The sequence below is a fragment of the Prionailurus bengalensis genome, chromosome D3, assembly GCF_016509475.1.
Source record: "Prionailurus bengalensis isolate Pbe53 chromosome D3, Fcat_Pben_1.1_paternal_pri, whole genome shotgun sequence".
In the NCBI taxonomy this organism is placed as follows: domain Eukaryota; kingdom Metazoa; phylum Chordata; class Mammalia; order Carnivora; family Felidae; genus Prionailurus; species Prionailurus bengalensis.
Genome location: NC_057356.1, coordinates 54,380,385 through 54,396,446, shown reverse-complemented (window position 1 = coordinate 54,396,446; position 16,062 = coordinate 54,380,385). Strand labels below are relative to the sequence as shown.

At 38.4% G+C, this 16,062-nt stretch overlaps 1 pseudogene; it reads left to right on the top strand.

Moving 5' to 3' along the window:
- Positions 1-7,261: 7,261 nt before the first annotated feature.
- On the top strand, positions 7,262-13,013 carry LOC122470000 (annotated as a pseudogene).
- Positions 13,014-16,062: the final 3,049 nt, after the last annotated feature.

Sequence of the window (16,062 nt, the reverse complement as noted above, 5' to 3'; positions counted from 1 at the left end):
TGTCTATCTTGATACTAATACCACACTGTCATAATTTCTGTACCTTTATAAGTCCTAATATTGAAAGTGTTCTCCCACCAACTTTGTTCTTTTTTCCCACATAAGTGTTAAAATCAGCTTTTCAATATTTACCAAAAAAAAAAAAAAACCCACCATGATTTTGATTGGAATTGCATCAAATTTATAGATCAATTTTGGGAGGACTAATACCTAAATAATATTAACTCGTTCAACCCATGAAGAGTACATCTTTTCGTTTATTTATATCTCCCTTAATTTCTCCCAAAAGTATTTTATTGTTTTTAATGCACAGGTCTTTCATATATTTTGTCAGATTTATCTCTAAGTATTTTACATTTTTCATGCTATACTATAATACATGAGATATTTTTAATGTTCAGTTGTAAGAGTCTATTGTTAATATATTCAAATACATTTGCATATAAATATTATATCCAGAAATCTTGCAAAAGTCACTTATTATTTAGAGTTCTTATAGATTCTATGTGATTTTGTATACAAATAATCATGTGAAAATGCAAATGAAAGTTTTACTTCTTCCTTCCTTATCTGGATAACTTTTCTTTCTTTTTCTTGCTTGACTCCACTGGCTTGAATCTCCAATTAGATTTTTTTTTTTTTTGCTTTTTTTGTTTGTTTTTAATTTATTTTTTTTAAGAGAGAGTGTGTGCACTTGCAAGCATGGGGAGGGATGGAAAGAGAGTAAGCAGGGCTTCATGCGCAGCATGGAGCCTGACGTGGGACTTAATCCCACGATGCTGAGATCATGATCTGAGCCAAAATCAAGAGTCAGATGCTTAACCAACTGAGCCACCCAGGTGCCCCTCCAATGCATTGTTGAATAGAAGTGGTGAGAGTAAGCATCCTTGTCTTTTTCCTAGTTCTAGGAGGAAAACATTCAGCCTTTCATCATTAAGTGTGTTAGCTACTGTCATCAGATTGAGTACATTTCTAATCCTGGTTTCCTGAGAGGTTTTGTTTTTTCCTTAATGGGGAATGATTTTGTTGGATTTTGTCAAATACTTTTTCTAGTGAGATGATCATAAGCATTTTCTTTTTTGGATATGGAAATGTCAAACCACCTTTGAATTCCCGTGGTCAGCCCTGCTTGGTCATGATGTATTATCCTTTATGTGTGTGTGTGTATGTGTATATACATATATGTATGTATATGTATACATATACATATATGTATATACACACATATATATAGTTGGATTTTATTTGTTTAAATGTTATTTAGAATTTTTGCATCTGTGCTCATGAAAAATATTGGGCTATCATTTTCTTTCCTTGCAATATCTTTGATAGGGTGCAGGCTAATTCTGACCTCATAAAATGAATTGGGAAGTAACCTCTCCATTTTAAAGGGAAAAAACATACACCCACAGTATTCTGATTTTTGGAGCCATAAATATCCAATCCTCCATGTTTAAAAGGAGTTATTTTGTGATCTCCTTTTCTTTTACATATTTCTCATATGATATGCTCTCCAGAACCTGACTTTTATGCTCTTTATCTTGAAAAGTGACAAACTTCTACACTCCTTCTTAAAAATGGGACTCTGAGGAGAACACAGCTTAGCAACGTTTTCTTACCACTTTATTGAACAGTAGGACTTTCACATCCTTTAGTCTTGTCATTTAACTTTTATTAATGCAGCCAAAGATGGCTTTACTACAAACTAAATCCTTTTCCATCATCACTGCCATAAAGCCATGTTATAATGTCACAACAAGAGCCCAAATGAAAGGATCCTATCCTTCTATCCTTGAGAGTAAACTTTACTATGCCTTTATCCAAATAGAGAAGGATTCTTCTTAAAACACGCATGTGGGACAGATCTAAGGAATGCAAACCTCTTACCCTTTGGCTGGTGACTACAACCAAATAAAAAAAAATCTATGAATACAAAGAAAGCCTTTTGTTGGGAAGTCCTCCAAGGTGGCCTTTATAAGAAGCCTTGGACAGCAAGTTACTAGCCAAAGACCAGATCTAGGCATCATGAGAAAATTGGAGGCTAGGTGTGATTGGACAACTGTAGGTATTGGTACCAACAGAACAATTCTTTTCTCTTGTTTGTATGAGTCTTTTGATTTAAAACAATAATACTTGTTACTTGTTCTTTGACCTAAGTAAATCAAAAAAAGACTGGCTTGATAGGAAAAGAGACTCTTATTCAGTGTCTCAGGAGTAGCATACTTTATCTTGAGACAATTGGTAGTAACTGTCTCCTAATTACAGGCTGTATGCCAATAAGACATGGAGCAACTAAGATGAGAAATTCAAGAGTTAACTTTTATCTCAAATTTACTGACCTTTGGTAGACCATGAGCTGTAAAGAAATTTAACAGAATATTTGGTAAATAATAGATAATGTATAAGTGTTTGCTACATAAGCGAGTAAGTAACTAACATAACAACAAAGTGACAGAATGAATGAATGGGTCGGTCCTGTCATCATCCAGGATAAAGGGACAAAGAAACAGATGGTACCATCAAATTAGAGCAATTCAAGGAGGGCTTATGTACAAGCACCGATTACAAAGACATGAGTAAGCTATAGCAGAAACAAAGGATGGTGCAGAAATCCTGGGCCAATAGTAGTGGAGCTGTTGCCACCTCCAGACCTAAAGGAGAGGGAGAAGGCATGGAAGCCCATTGATGTAATCTGTACAGATCAGCCTACCAAAGCAGAGAGTGGGGAGGAGAAGGGTGGAGAGAGGGTCTCAAGGAATAAGCAGAGGATATTCATTACAAATAGGCTTTGCACCAGGCCTAAGAGCAATCAGCTTCAGAAAAGGAATGCTACCAATGCAACAGGTTGATCTTCAAGCTGTGGAAGGAGTGTCTAAATAAGCTGATATAAACAGGCATAAAAGAAAATGTAGCTCAAATGGTGTCTGGGGCACGAGGACACCAAAATGTTAATAATACTCCCTCAGAAAAGTGTCTGACCTCAAATTTACCGAAGACCGGTTTTCAAGCAGGTCAACTGTAGGGATTCGATACCTTTCCTCTGATAGCAACCAGGAGGTGGTAGAGACCAATAAAGGGAACTTTAAAAATGGTCCTGAGTTGGTATACTGTTAATCATGTTAGTATACTGTTGGTTATTTTTTAACTAAAAAAAAAAAGTTCTTTTAAAACCTAATTTCTTAAACCATTGTCAAAGTGAGAATTCTGAACTAAAAAAGAACATAAGAGTCCACTGTACTGGTATCCAAAATCAAAGTCTCCTCCAGGCAAATTTACGATTATGATTTAATATCAGACAGGCAGTGGCCTCTAATCTCTCAGCTCATGCCTTTCCCCTTTTACTCATGTTAGTGTAGTGATAAATGATGTAGAATTTCTGAGAGAGAGAGAGAGAAAATTATGCCCAATATAAAAAGGGGTTGAAAAAGCTGATTACAGAGTCATTAGCCCCTGTGGGCTCATTTTATTGCTATAAAGTCATCATTCAAGTAGACATATATTTAGCTTCTGTGGCCTTCATTTGTGGTAAGCAAAATAATGTCAGACAAAAAAAGGGAGCCCAAGTTCAAACTTCCTATTTTTAGTGATGTGACAACCAATTTGCTAAATTAGAAAAGCCCAGCGCAGAAGCAGAGGAATGTCATCAGTTTGCATTCCTTGTACTGTGGGCTGCTCAGACCGCATCTAGGGACAGGTTTACTCCTAGATCACATGTTCTATTTGGAACACTTGGAATCCAACATGTGGCCAGAAAAAGGTACCAAAGGTGGTGAGGAGCTTATACACACCTTGACACTGAGAAACAGTTGAAGGAACTGGACATATTTAGTCTAGGAAATAGAAGCCTATATGGAACAAAAAGTCTTTTGATTTAATTTTTGGACTTACTGTGGAAAACAGATCGATTTATTCTCTAGCTAGTTCAAATAATTTATGGAAAAACACTTCCAATTCAAGGTGAAACATTTATTCATTCATTCATTCATTCATTCATTCAATATTTATGGACCAAATATAATTTTTCTATTATTGTGCTAGGATCTAAAAGCTAAAGAAGAATTTATCAGCAAACACTGATTTTAAAAATTGTGAACTCTAGGGGCACCTGGGTGGCTCAGTCGGTTGAGTGTCTGAGTTCAGCTCAGGGCATGATCTCACAGTTTGTGGGTTCAAACCCCACGTCAGGCTCTGTGCTGACAGCTCAGAACCTGGAGCCTGCTTCAAATTCTGTGTCTCCCCCTCTCTCTCCACCCCACCCCTGCTTGTGCTCTGTCTCTCTCCCCCTCAAATAAATAAACATTTAAAAAAAAAATTTTTTTAATTGGGAACTCTTACTTGTGGGTCTGTAATCAAACACTATCTGTGAGTGGTAGTATAGAAGGCAGAATGTTTGTGTTTCTTATTTTAATGTGCACACAAATCACCTGGGAAACTGAATATCCACAGGTTCTAATGCAGTAGATCTGGGCTGGGGCCTGAGATTGTACATTTCCAGTAAGTTCCCTGTTGATCCAGACGCTGCTGGTCTGTGGGCCATTCTTTGATTTAGCACAGCATTAAGGTCATTGCCTCTCCTATATTCTCTGATTTTAGTGAGAATCAGCGGACCTATTTTGTGTCATCTCAGATGTGATGTGTCGCCTTTCAGATAAAGAAACAAAATTAGCAGACGTTTTTGGTCAGACATCTGTCACTAGAAGAGTGAGGTTTGGTGCTGCATCCCACTTTGCAACTGCATCCTGGTTAAGCTGTTTTGCCCACCCTTTTAGTATAAATTGCAAGCCATGTGAAAAGAACACACCAGTACACAATCTCCATTCAAAATCTCAGTTCTGAGCTACTCTTCTTGACCTTTGCTCATGTTCATCCCATCCCGTCGTAGTCCATCTTATGCTCTAATTCCCTAGTACTGAAATTTTGTTTGCCCTTCAGAAGTGACATTTAGGGCCTTTTTTTTTCAGGTTCAACCGTACTTTTTCAGGTTCAATGGAGTACTTCAGCAATGATCTTGGTATCTTCCCTATTACTTTTTACCCTCTGTGAGGACCCAGGCTTCTCAGTAAACATTCTTGCCCTTCAGCTCAGAATCAGTCTCCTTAAAACAGTGTCTGCCACTATCCTGAGTAGGAATTGAATACATTGAGGCTATTGAGATCAATTTGCCATCTCAGGTGGCCCAGAATGATTGCAGATTTCCAGAAATTATTAGGAAGGTGGAGTTTATCCAATATAATTTCCAAACACAGTCTATTTTTTCTGTAAGTGAAAAAGTCTGAGGAGAATACTGATAAAACTGATACTAGAGATTCATCTAAGTAATGATAGTTACAATCCTTGGGAAGGATGATTCTTCAGAAGATAAACTAAGAGTTTACAAGTTTAGAAATGTATTCCATTTTATAGGCGAACCCTCCAAATTACCTCCTATCAAAAATTCATCCTTAGGTGTTTCCATACGGTTTTAATAAATTTGACTACTAAACTGAATAAAAGACACTAGAAAAACATACAATCATTGAGAGAAACTGGAGTGAATTTAATAAGAATGAGCTAATTTTTAATCAGTCTAAACAATGTCCCTCAATTTGCAGAATATATTCAAATAGAGCAACCCAGAGGGGTGGCCATTCCCTCTCATATTTATGCCCACCATCTATGAACTATGACAGAATTTCTTGTCTGAAGACTCCCCTCACACTAATAACTTGTATTCTGTTATTTGCTATGTATTAGACTTGGTTCCCCCCCTGCCAAAAAAAAATTATAAACTCTTACAGGTAAAGCCTTTGTTTGATTCTTCCTTTGAATTTTCCTCAGCACTGGGCAGTAAACAATATTTATTGTTTTATTAACAAGTATACACAAAACTTATTGTTTTATTATTAAAGATGTTAAAACAAATTATTTTACCTGCAAGAGATATTACATCTGCTTTCCATTTGGTAAGAAGTGAGTCACTTGGAACTCGTGCTCAGGGGGCAGAAAATTGTAAATATGGCAGAGACATTTTGGACTACTGTTTTGAATTCTAGAAAAAAAGGCAAGGCAAAGATTCTCTGGGACAAATGTATGCAGTCAACTGGGTTAGAGGAAGGAGGCTGGGCAGGGTCTTTACTGTCATTTCACCATATTGCCTGTGGTATCCACTGCTTCAAAACTACTATGACCCCTACTTGCACATAAAAACAAAAGGGTGTGAGGACACCTTGCTACTAAGGCATTCAAGAAGAAAGACAGGTGTGTGTCTTATATGTACCATGTTTGTGTGGTGATCATTTGAAATACTTCAAAATCTGTAAGGATTTGTGACGCTGTAAGGAATCAGTAGCCATGTGCTTTCCTGTTTCTCTTTTCAGAACAAAGTTGTGTCATTCTCCTTCCCCATCTTTTTCTTCTGTGGTTCCTCAGCCCGTGCCTTAAAAAAATGTTTATTTATTTATTTATTTTGAAAGAGGGAGAGAAAGAGTACATATGAATGGCGTAGGGGCAGAGAGAGAGGATGAGAGAGAATCCCAAGCAGGCTCCACACTCTGCTCAGCTGTTGTCTCCCACAACTGTGAGATCATGACTTGGGCTGAAATCAAGAACTAGATACTTAACCAACTGAGCCACCCAAGTGCTTCTTAGCCTGTGCCTTTATGTGAGCTTTGGGCTCCATGGTATATCTGTGTCAGCTTGGCCAGGCCACTGGGTGCCAATATTTGGCCAAACATTACTCTGGATAATGTTCACTCTTCCTGTATCAACTTGACTGGACTACCCTATGCAGATATTTGGCCAAACATTATTCTGGATGTTTCTGTGAGAGTGTTTTTGGATAAGATTTAAGTTGGTGGACTTTGAGTAAAGCAGATTACCCTCCATAGTGTAGGTGGGCCTCAATCAATCAGTTGAAGACCTGATTAGAACAAAAGACTGACCTCCCCTAAGCAAGAGAGAATTCTGCTGCCGAAGCTTTTGGACTTAAACTATAATGTCAACTTTCCCTGTTCTCCAGTCCAATGACCCACTCTGCTGATTCTGGCAGCCTCCATAATCACTTGAGTCAATTTCTTAAAATCTCTCTCTCTCTCTCTCTCTTTCTCTCTTTCTCCATACATACACACTCTCTCACCTCCTATTGGTTCTGTTTCTTTGGAAAACCCTCACAAATATAGGCTTCTTTCACTGTGACATTTGGAAGTTTGCCCTTTCTCACATAATCACAATGGCCACAAACCATTAAAAGAAACTCAAACGATCAAATGAAGAAGGTACTGACATGAAAGTAGCCTATCCTCAGTTTCCAAACAGACTGCAGCACAGTGCAGATAAAGGAAACAAACAGCTGGATAAACTGGAAAACTTCCAATATTTTCTCCACTGTGACAGAAAACTTCTTAGACAAGCCTCTGTATTTCAGGAGTTAAACTTCCACTTCTTCTGTCTGTCAGGACATGAAGACTGTTCTGCTGAACTTGGTAAGAAATGGATGATTGGTAGGCTGTTCAGTTAATAAGGATGTCAGGGAAAACTGGGGTCCCAGAGCTTTTAAAATGGAGAATATAGAACTGAAAAAGTGAGCAACAGCAATCAAATGGAAGAAGGTCCTAATTTTAAGACAGAAGCAACAGAAGCTATAAGCATGCTTCATAGGAAACCTGGAAATTCACTGGTGAATCTCAGCCATGGCATTCTACTCCACTTTCTTTAATTTGATCTCTGTCCACCACTAGAGAGCAAGGGTGATATTTGTTCATGTTTACAGGCCATAGCATACAATCATTTTTCCAGTTCCCCACTGTCTAAAAACAATTGTTTCTCCGACAAAGACCATTATTGACTATAAAAATTCAGCAACAGAGAAAAGAATAAATTTCAAACAGTTGTACTTTTCTGATGAGTAATGTATAGAAAGATTTCCTCTACAAAGTAGGAGGTCTCTTCATAATCTTTAAGTGGATCTTGGACAGTTTCTCAGCAAGTGTATTTCATTTCTTCACAGTTTCAAAAACCATGAAATCCTTAGTCTTCCAACTGCTGACTTCGAATTTGTCTGTAATTCAACACATCTGTGATTATCTCTGGACAGGGAAAACAATAAAAGAAGTGAAACCACTGAAAATTCCACTTACACTCCCAAGTGCCCTTACAACTGCAACTTGTCCTAGTACCTCTCCTTTCCCCATCCTTTTTTTTTGGTCTCCCAAACAGTGATAAGCCCAAGGTTACATATTATCTACAGTTTTCAAATCAATATTACCTTATATCACTATTGCTGCACAGTTTAGGGCTTTGCGGCTAGCTACCATGACAATAGATGCACAGCCTGGAACCAGTTTTAGTTAATTAGAGTCAATCAATCCAAACTTTGCTAACTTACTCATGTGAAACAATAGTATAATGAACCAAAGTCGGCAAGATGATTGGGAAACACAAATTATTGCACCCTGATAAATTAAATGTGACTATTACAAAACCTTCTTTCTAAATGAACACTCAGGGAAGGAATATGAGTCTTTAATATAATTAAGAATACAGGGAAAATAAACCTAAAGGAGCTATTAAAAACCCCACCTTTTTTTGTTTTTAAGGAAGAAAAATAAAGGTTGTGTTATGGAAAGATCTGGTGGCATCTTTATGTATTAATTTGGGAAAATAACTTCCTGTTGGTTCTGGTCCTTGGATAGAGTAGGCAGAAAAGCAGGCCATGCATATATGGGGATGCCAGAACCACGGCAGGGTGGTGAAAGAGCAAAAGGGGAGAGACAGGCCTAAACCTCTGTGTCTGTGTGTGCGCAGTGTTAAGAGTGTGGGTATACGTGACCCAGGGGTCAGTGCTTTGGGTAATGTATGGAATTGAATGGAAGCATTTCCCTAGAACTCTGGCAGATCTGATGTGCCATCATTGTGTTTGTGGCACACATGCTGAACCCAAGGGCTGCAGTAGACTAAGTAAAATATACAGCCATTTTACACATGTAATTGATAGAAGACAAACCCAAGATTCAACCTTCCAGTAGCCGAACATTGCTGTTGCTTTACCCCGGGGTAACCTGTGAATCCTATCAGAACTGTTACTTGGGTTAAAAAAACATGTTGATGGTTAAACGGGGACTAAAAGAACTTTTGCAATGGAAGTTGACAGGAAGATAGTAGATGCCCCATTTGGGAAGCAAAAAGAAACTGGAAAGGAGATTGAGGAGGGTAGAGAAAGGAAAACAATGCAGAAGGATAACTTTTAAAACAAGATTCATCTGTCTCACCTTAAGCTAAAAGTGGTCCAATTATTGGCTGTTGGCAGTGAAACAGCTCACATAAAAACTTTGTAAGAGGCAGAATCAAAGAGCTCTCACCTGAAGTTTGAAGACTGGGGGGGGGGGGGGGGTCCTCTCCCAGCCAGTTAAATGCTCTATTTGACCTCTGTTTCCTTATCTGCAAAATGGGGTGTTGAGGTAGATCATCACTGAAGAAGCTGCCAACTCAAAATATCCCAACTGCTGGTACAATTTCAAGAAAAGTTTTTAATAATTTACTTATAATGATACATGTTAACTACCATTATAAACTGAATGTCTCCTAACTCAAAAGTTGAAAACTAACCCCCAGTGTAATGGTATTAGGAGGTGAAGCCTTTGGGAGATGCTTAGGTTTTGCAGGTAGAGCCCTAATTAATGAGATTAGTGCCCAAATAGAAGAGGCCTCAAAGAGCTCTCTCATCCATTCCACTATGTGAGGACACAGGAATCCATAAACCCAGAAAGAGACTCTTACCAGACACTGAATTTGCTGGCATTTTGATCTTGGACTTCCCAGCCTCCAGAACTGTGAGAAATAAATGCTTGTGGTTGAAGTCACCCCGTCTACAGTACTTCTGTGACAACAGCCCAAATGAGCCAAGACAACTACTGAGCTACTTTGTTACCTTCTGTCCCATAGTCAGGCAGATCCGGGCAAATGCCAAAGATGCTTAGTGCGGTTCATAAAGACATCATATGTCTTTACATATTGCTTTACACTGAGCTCTCACCTGTTTTCTCATACTCTTAAATAACAGCCAACTTGCAGTCTTTATACAGTTCTTATATGTCTGTCTAAGCTCATATACATTTTATTGTCACTTACCAGGAGCATAAACAGAGCCTGTCTTAAAGGGGGTTTAAAGGTTGGCCCTGCATCCATGGTGAGACTTGGTATCTGTACCTTGCTGGGCTGGTGGGAGACAGCTTTTCTTTAATTTTCCTTATTCTTTAAAGGCAGTTGCTACAATGATAAAGTGACTCACTCTTCCTCATGTCATGAATGAATTGTCAAATAATTTGAAGCTTCTAGAAGACAGGAAATAGAAGTTATATGGCTTTCAGTGTCCTATAATGTCTAACACAGTGTTTCAGCTACAGACGGGCTTAATCAATAGCTATTAGATGATGGATAGTTGCATAGATGAAAGAATAGACTGCAGGTGGATGGGGAATAAACATATGAATAAACGGAAAGTCAATATAAACACTGGCATATAGTTGATATTTCCTTGCATTTGGAAAACTTAATGTCCTTATATTTAGAGACCAATTTTGGGAAATGGCAATATGACAGAATTCTACACATTTTTATATGCATTTAACATATTCATACTCATTTAACTACTAAAAAAAATGTAACTAAAAGATAACAAAGTAATTTTTAACATCTCAACGATGTGTGATGTGACTGATTTAATGCCACCTACCATATCTCAGATTCAAATCCTATCATTAACAGTGAAATGAATTCAAACCAAGGGTTTACTTTCCAGATATATAGGTTTTATCTATAACTTAAATCTCACAAAACCAGTTGCTTCTCCCCAAACCACATAAAAACCACAAAGTATTTCATTGGCCATGACACCGCCAATTGGTGATGAAAAATTTGCTTGTACTTTTGACATTTCTGTGTAAAACAACAGCTGCTTCACTCACTTGGAAGCAGCCTTTTTCCCCCACTGGGGATTCTTATCCCCAGTGGAGGTGGGTGGGCATCTTGCTGGCAATGTTGCATGCATACAGAGATTCTTAGATACTCCATAGCTGACAGCTAAAATGAACTCATTCTGTGAAGGATATGTTTGCCGGTGGAAGACAGCCAGACCTGCTTTCCTTTGGGGAATAGAGTATGAGGGGTACCATGGCCCTGTTCTCATCATAGTGAGTCTAACACCCACAGTCACATGGGGCCAACCATGTACATTGTAGAAACCAAAGGCTAATACTTTAAATTCATCTTAACTACCAGAAGGAAACTTCTAGGTCAAAAATGAGCAGACAGTTTAAAGCAGAAATGTACCTGTAAATTTACTGGGTCCTCCTCTTTCCCTCCTATCATCACCACCATAAATATCATCATTATTATTCTCTCATTTGCCCTACATTCTTACGTTTCAAAGTTCCTGAAACTTGAATATTGTTTGTGCCCTTTTCCTCTGGCCCCCCTTCTTTTACTGCAAGTACCTTAAATCATACATTTAATGAACACCCGCATTTCTTGTGCTCCTAAAATTCAACCCAAGGGAAGAAATGAGATGAGTTTCATTTAGGCACATAACCTCAAAAGGTCAAGCCCTTAGAAGGTGGCCGTCATTCTGATGTATTCTATACTAATTATTTTGGCCCAGATCCTGCTGGTTGTGTTCCCACCATCATCACAACCCACCTTGTGAATGGCACTTCCTTACTCATTAGCTCCACACCTATCATGCAGAGTTTCAGCGCAAATCTGAGACTAGGTCTGCATGAACTCAGGATATTCCCCTAGAGCATGGGATGCAACTAGGAGTCAGAAGGCTCCACTTTATGTACTGCTGCCACTATGTAGTGGATCTGCTAAGCTCACAGAGTTGTCATAAGGATGAAAGTACTTATTTAAAGGGCACAGGGATTTGTTAATGTTGGCTATGACAATACATGGTAGCATAGAAAGAACTCTGAGTGTGGAGATTTCAAGTCCGTCTTCAGCCACTTGTTAGCTATGTGACATCACTTAACCTCTCTGAACTTCATTATCAGTATCTATAAAATGATAACATGATTTGAGTGATATAAATGTGTGTATGTATGTGTATATATACACATATATAGAAATACAAACCATGACACTTCTCTGACTTTTCTAAGTGGCTATTTCAGAAAGGCATGGGAAGTGGCTGAGTACCTGACTCCGGTCCTCAAGGAATCAAAGTTTGGGGGAACAGGTGTTATCAACCCAGAAGAGTTTGTGGCAAGCTGGAGAGCACTTAGCCCACCACTGTCCAACACGGTAATGGGCTACAGGGGAAGAGTTGAAAGTGAAGGCATACCTACCAACAGGCAAACAATTTTGGGGTCACCAAAAATGTGCCATGCTACAATACAAGCGGTGCAAATAGATGGAATATTCACCTGACTTGGAAGCTATCACTGAAGAAGATGATGGTGATGGGGGATGGGTAGCTACATGTCATAACACAGGTATTGCAGGAATTACTGAAGCAGATAAGGAGATTACATTGGAAAGCAAGGACAGCGTAAAACTTCAAGATCGCTCAGTAGGATTGAAGAGGAGGAAGAGGAAGATGAAGGAGAAGCTTCAGATATGGAAGAATGGGAAGAAAGTGGATTGTGGGAAACAGATGAAGCTTCCCTAGACACAAGGAAAATAGTAGAATTAGCTTGTGAAACCAAAACTGATGCTGCCAACCCGAACTTACAACCAGACACCATGACTATGGTTGTTCAGCTATGATGAGCAAAGGTAGCCTTTAACAGTCGAACACATGTGTGAAGACATCACTCAACATCAGGTGAAGAAAACAGTGACCATTGAAAATCAGCCTCATCTCCCACCACCTCCTATGTGTTCAGTTCACCCATGCAGGCATACTGAGGCAATGAGGAAATCGTTAAGACTGTTGCAGGAGGGGAGAACTTGGTGTTCATACACATTTTCTTATTTTCTTGAAATTTGTACAGTCTGTCATTCCAACAGAATATGGCTACACAAGACCCTTCACAATGTAAGGAGAGAGCATAGGGTCTATCCTAATTATTCATTCTATTTTTTAAAGAATTAATGCATAGATGTGACCATTGACCATATTCACCAATATGTACAATGTCTCTAATAAAGGGACTTGTGTATTTATGCATTAAATTTTAAAAGTTCCACCAAATGGCTATTTCACTGATGATCTGTGTTAAACAATTTAAGAATGTCTTTGATAATCTTCTAATAATTTCTGTATTGCTGCTCTCCAGAGTAATGGAGAAAGTCTCATACTTGCCAGCACTAGTACAATGCAAAACATATAATAACTGTCATTAAAATGTAGCCAACAATACATAGCAAAAATCCAAAACATGTGACTACATGGTAATATATAAAAACAAACAAAAAAAACCTTTCTTTTTTCATTTCTTAGAGAACATCTAATATTGTTCTTTCTCTCCCATGATCTATATTATGGTCCAGAGAAGCTCTTTATTACTCTAATTTTTATTAATAGCCCAAATTTCCTCTATAAGCCCATCATCCCTAAGTTTTTGTTTCCATGTTGATTTCTGTTCTGATTCTTATAATTTTATGTCCAGTTCCTCTTTATATCTCTACTTGGATGTTTCACAGCTTCCTCGAACACCACAGTTCCAAAATCTGCACTTATCATGTTTCCTTGCCAAACTATTCCTCCTCAAGTGTTTCTACTGCAACAATTGGCCAAATATCCACTCATACGCACGTGACAGAAATCTTGCAGTCATTCTTGACAACTCCCTGCCCCTCATGCTCCCTATTTGCTGATTATTCTTTTAAAATGTGTCTCTAATTTATCAATTTCCCTCTACTCATTTCCACTATCAACGATACCCGTGTGAACCATCCATGCCTCTTTCTTTTCTTTCTGCACTGAACTTGGCCCTTTGCCAAGCTGTTCAAACTCAAACTTGAATGTCATTTTCTTCTTAAACCTCCCATGAATGCTACTTTTTAAGAATAAACCATCCTATGACTAGCACCTCTGGGTTTTTTATATATAAAGGGGTAAGTTTGAGGGAGGGGGGTGGCTTTCTAGTGGAAGGAAGGGAGGAAACTTCTCTTGGAGATGCATTGGCATGGGATATGTTACCCCTGGCCTCATCCACTGTCACATCTCTCTCATGGCCACTGATCCCTCGAAAGCACTGGTTCCTGCCCAACTTCTTATCTCACCTTATGTCTTGCTTCCCCTCCCTCACTGCATTGGAGCCTCATTGCCTAGCTCCACCTTTGCCTTCTTCAAATGTACCAAGTTTATATGCACGTTTGCTGCTTTTCCCTCTGCCCATACCCTTCCTTATACCACCCTTCTTCTAAATTCCCTGTCCTCCCCACCCTCACCATCTTTCTAGTTTCTGTTTAATTATCGGTTCTTCAGTGAAGGTATCCTCTCTCTAGGTCAGATTCTCCTCTTGAATGCTGTCAAGTACCTGAACTTGTCAGTTGTAATACTTACCACAGTTGTAGTGACATGATGTTTAGAAAGCCTTTTGTTTGAAACCCACCTCACTCATTATGGTCTACATCCAGGAGTGCAGGAACCAAGTCAGTCTGGTTCATCCCTGAACCCTCAGTGTCTAATGTAGAACTGGGCACATAGCAGGTGCTCTGTACAAATTTGTTGAATAAAGAAATTACTGAGTCTATTTAGACCACCCTTTTCAAACTCCCTATCAGTTCTCAAAAAAGACCAATAATTTTAAATGTAAGTGGTATCTCTTAAGGACAGTAAATGAAACACTTTCCTTCCAATGTCAGATTTCCTAATTGTTTATTAAACTGAGAAAGGGACCTGTTCTTCAGATCTCACACCATAGAATTTTTTGGAATATAAAAAATATTTACTTTTAAATATGTTTTAAAATTTAAATGCTTCTCATTGTTTAAGAATCCTCTAATTCTATGTAAGTGATCAACAGTCCAAATTTATTAAATTGTAGGTATCATTTTATAACTTTTCCTGGAAGTTTGATTTTACTTAAATCCTCTTGCAATTATTCAGTTCCAAACATTTATTAGATACCTATTACGTGCCCAAACCTCAGCTATGTGCTGTAAATGGAAGATAGCATTTTTTGAGGAGCTCATACTCCGGTAGAGTAAACCAATAAATAAATACATTCACACACACACCCCTGTAAGATAGTTAATAAGAGATACTAAGATAACTACGTATATGGTGCTGTGGTCACGTAAAAGACAACTGCAGATCAGGGATATTCACAAAGAAGGGGAAGCATTGGGGCTGCTCTTGTGTACGAATGGAAAGTTACCAAAGAGTGATTTCCTCCAGTCATTCAGGAAGAAAAATCACAGCAGGAGTGAAGGCATGAGATGGTTCACACATTTAACTATTGCCCTGCAGGATTCAGGCTCAGTAAACAGTCCTGCCTCCTTTATGAAACACTTCTCCATGTCCATGGTAAGCAACTCTCCTGAAATATAACATCAAATTCATTTGATTCTCAAACTAGTTGATCTCATGAACGGCCAATCCCGATTTCTTTCTGGACACCTATCACTATGTGCAACTTCCCAGCAGTCAAAAAATACAGACGCCTCCTCCTGTAGAGATATACTTTAATGATCCATCAGTGACTGTACTATAACTCATTCATAAAACCCCAAAGCATTAAAAGCTCCATCTTCATTATTACCAGATGTCTTACAGGCACCTAAGTCAACACTTCAAAATGACTCCCTGCAAGTTTGCAAGACCCAGTGTTCTTCAAGGACATCCAAGAATACATTTCCTGAAAGGAATCTGCTGGAAGCTGCCTAGCATAACCAAAAAAAATGCTTTTTAATATTAAGAACCCTGTATTTCTCACATTCTACTACTTCCATCCTGGAAATAAAAATGTTTCCAAAGGACTTAGTTGGAAAAGGAGACAATCAATTTCTTCCAAAGATTATAGCGCTTCCAAGCACTTAAGGGTCTCTCTCCCTCCCTTTGTCTCTGGATGGATAGATGGAAAAATTAGAGGTGGATAGATAGATGTAGTACTATAGACAACAACAGAGATAGAAAGAAAG